Source organism: Mastomys coucha, unplaced genomic scaffold (genome assembly GCF_008632895.1).
Source record: "Mastomys coucha isolate ucsf_1 unplaced genomic scaffold, UCSF_Mcou_1 pScaffold1, whole genome shotgun sequence".
NCBI classification, from domain to species: Eukaryota; Metazoa; Chordata; class Mammalia; order Rodentia; family Muridae; genus Mastomys; species Mastomys coucha.
This window is the reverse complement of record NW_022196891.1, coordinates 71,346,027-71,350,037: the sequence shown is the minus strand read 5'-3', so window position 1 is coordinate 71,350,037 and position 4,011 is coordinate 71,346,027.

The window sequence follows — 4,011 nt, the reverse complement described above, 5'->3', positions numbered from 1 at the left end:
CCCCCCCCCAGTAGCAACTAACTGATTGGCGTTCTTTATCATGGGACAAGGACCTTTGAGATTTCCTACATCCACATTGCTTTGTCTTATTTAAAAAACATGATGAGACTTCATAGATGCAGCTTCATGGTCGTGTCTAGAAAACACTTTTCTCCTTGGGGATGCCAACTCTCTGGATTTTAGAACCATTCTGCCTTCTCTTCCCTATTAAGATCCTTCTGCTGCAAAAAGAAACTTCTTTGATGAGAACGCCAGCCAAACTTATCTGTGGCTATAAGGATAAGAATTTAAAACACACTTAGTCTCCATATTGGGATAGCAAAAAGCCATTTTGAAACCCTGTTTACAAAAACAAAAGAACACTGTGATACTCCTGAGATTTCCATTGCAGACTGCATTTCTATACCACTAGATGGCATCTTGCTCTTTTAAGATCTCTGGTAACTTACTGGTCCTGTTTTTCTCATCATAGGAGCTAGGCAAAACAACTTTCTGGAGATTTTACTTTATTCTTCAAACTCTTGGAGTAATTTTTCAGCAAGCAACAAAGAAGTTTGAACAAGGTGCCAAATGTACAAAATTTGTAATGGGCAAGCACACGTTTTTGAGCAGAGAATGGAGGAGCAAACCATAGATGGAATATAGTAGGAATAAAGAAAATGACTTATGATGATGCCACGACACTTTTACGGAGTTTAACAAAATGCTGAACATTTTAATACTGGCCGCATTAAGCCTTTTCTTGCTGTTGTTGTCTATGTTTTTGTTTTTAGGTGCTGTAGAGATGGCTCAGAAGTTAAGAGCACTTGCTATTCTTCCAGAGATTCTGAATTCAATTCCCAGCAACCACATGGTGGCTCACAACCATCTGTAATGGGATCCAACGCCCTCTTCTGGTGTGTCCGAAAAGATCTACACTATACTCATATACATAAAGTCAATAAATAAATTTTCAAAGAAGATTTTTTTTAAATTTGTATTTGTGTGTGTGTGTGTGTATGTGTGTGTGTGTGCTGCATGTGTATGGATAGTCATGGAGGCCAGGGGAGGGTGTTCCCTTAGTATTACCTTTTAGCGCTCTGTATTGAGATGATTTTCTTTGCCAGTCGAGGAATTAAAGGGAAGGATAAAGTATCCAAACAACAGGAAAAAAGCAAGGATATATCAGACTCACAAGGTAGAAACAATGATTAAAAATACTTTTATTAAAGGTGAAGAAACACACACACACATACACACAATAACATACATGCTTACACATGTACACATCCATATACCCACACAGGTACACACAGAGACTCATATACTCTAAGTGCACACACACAGACTGGCCACACACACACACAAAACATTATACACAGAGAGGCATATACAAATAATGATATCCTACAAAGCAGAGTGAAGTAAAATCCTGTCTCTCTATTTATGTGTCTTTATGTGTGTGGCCTGCCTTCTTCAGAAAGTGGATGTTTCATCAGTTGGAACAAACTCTGAGAGACTGATAGGCTCACAGAATTGAATAAACATTTCCCAGTCCAGGTTCGCTGGCAGGAGTGCTTAATTGGCCACAGGAGGCCTCAGAGTCAAGCAAACACCCCTATTTTCTCAGATCAGAAAGAAGCCAGCTATTTGCCATCTTTGTTAACTATCTGTGTCCCTTTCCCTATCTGTCTGTTTATAAAGAATCTAACTCCTAACCCTTCACAAGGATAAGCTGGATTTACATGTCTTTGTGAGGTGCTGACATGGAAGCTGAGGACCAAACTCAGGCCCTCTGTAAAAAGGACAATGAATCTTAACCACAGAGCTATTGACAGTCCCAATATTTTGAAATACCAACTATATCCATTTAAAAGTTTTATGCTTATGATTTTTAGTCTCAAAGCATTATTCTAAGTCGACTTAATCTTTAAGAGCTCTAGCACTAACACGTTTGTTATGGAATCTTGAAAAAACACAAAGCACCACAGAAGATATGATAATAGTAAGCATCACAAGCCAGTGACTATGTACCATGACATGGTGGCATTTTATCACTGCCCAACTACGGAGGTTATAGCAACTGACTCCAGACAAACATGTCGGGATTATTCTCCTTTCACAAGTCCAAGTCAATTTTGTTATGTGGATTTTGTTAACATTTTATAAGTAACTATCAGTAATAGTCAATTTTAAGTATAGTGTGGAAGTGTATTCAAAAGAAGCTTAGATGTGCCAGTTATAAATGTTTTTATTCCTTAGATAATGATCCTTGATTGACATGGAAATGATGTTACTGCATTATTTGTCGTGGAAACGATGTTACTGCATTATTTGTGATTTTGAAATAAGATTCTATCAATAATCTGGGTGGTATAAGGATGTGTATGACTTCCTCTGTCAGAACTAATAATACTCATTGTGCTAGAAAACTATGAGGAAACAACTTTGTGGGGAAAGATCGTCATCAACCCTATATCCAACAGAAGTATGGTATAGAAAATGTATAAAAATTCAAGAAGCTAGACACCAGCAAACCAAATAATATAATTTCAAATGGGGTATCGAGCTATCAAGAGAATTTTCAACAAAGGAATATCTGATGTTCAGCGTGGGGTAACCCATGGCTCCAGATGGATATGTAGCAGAGGGTTGCCTTATCTGGCATCAATTGGAAGGGAGCCCCTTAATCCTGTGGAGGCTCAATGACCCAGTTTAGGGGAATGCTAGGACACTGAGGCAGGAGTGTGTGGGCAGGTGGGGGAGCACCTGTCTCATAGAGACAGGGGGAGGGGAAAACGGAGAGAGGTTTTGTGGTGGGGGAACTGGCAAGGAGATAACATTTGAAATCTAAACAAATAAAATAATCAATATAAAAAAAGAAATGTTCAGTATCCTTAGTCATCAGAGAAATGCAACTCAAAATGACGCTGAGGTTACATCTTCTATAAATCATAAGGGATAAGATAAAAAACACAAGTGACCGCTCATTATGGTGAAGATGTGAAGCATGGGGAACATGCCTTCATTACTGATGGGAATAGAAACTTGTACCGTCAATCTGGACATCAATTTGGCAGTTTCTCTAGAAATTGAGAATATCTCTACCTCAAAACCTAGCTATATACCTCTTGGTCATATACTCAAAAGATGTTCAGGGACAAAGAGGGGGCAAAAAGTGAGGAAATGGCCAACCAATGACTTGCCAACCACGCCATGAGGGAGAGCCACCCCTGACACTAATTATGGCATTCTCCTATATTTGCAGAGAGGAGCCTAACAGAACTGTCTTCTAAGAGCTCCATCGAGCAGCTGATGGAAACAGATTGCAGAGACCCACAACCAAACATTAGGCAGAACTCAGAAAATCTTGTGGAAGAGAGGGGAGCAAGAAATGAAAGAGTCGGGAGGGTCAAGACCACCAAAAGAAAACCTACATAATTAAATAACCTGAGCCCTCAGAGGACCACCGAAACTGAACCACCAACTAAAGAGCATGCATGTGACAGACGTAGACCACCTCTGTAGATGTAATCAATACACAGCTTGGTCTTCATGTGGGACTTCTAATAACTAGAGCAAGGGCTGTCTCTAGCTTTCCCTATCCCATAAATGGTTTGCCTTGTCTAGGCTCAGTAAAAGAAAATGTGCCTAGTCCTACTGCAACTTGACATGCAAGGGTGAGTTGATATCCATGGGAGGCTTCATCTTCTCAAAGATGGAGGAACTTTGAAGACAAGAGGGAGGAGAAGGTACCATCAGGATGTAAGGTAAACAAATTCATTGATAAATAAATTAAACAGAGAGCACAAAATAACTTACATAGTAATTTTGGAAATGGAATATTTGCTTTTAAAAATATACTCAGAGGGTGAGATATCTATAAACAGGCATGGGCAAACTCATATCAGCTACCAGAGGCAGTGAATATCTTTTGGGAACAGAACATTCTCTTAATGGCGTCTTTCATATCTTTGTTCCTCAGGCTATAGATTATAGGATTGAAAAATGGGGCAAGGACAGCAAACATTA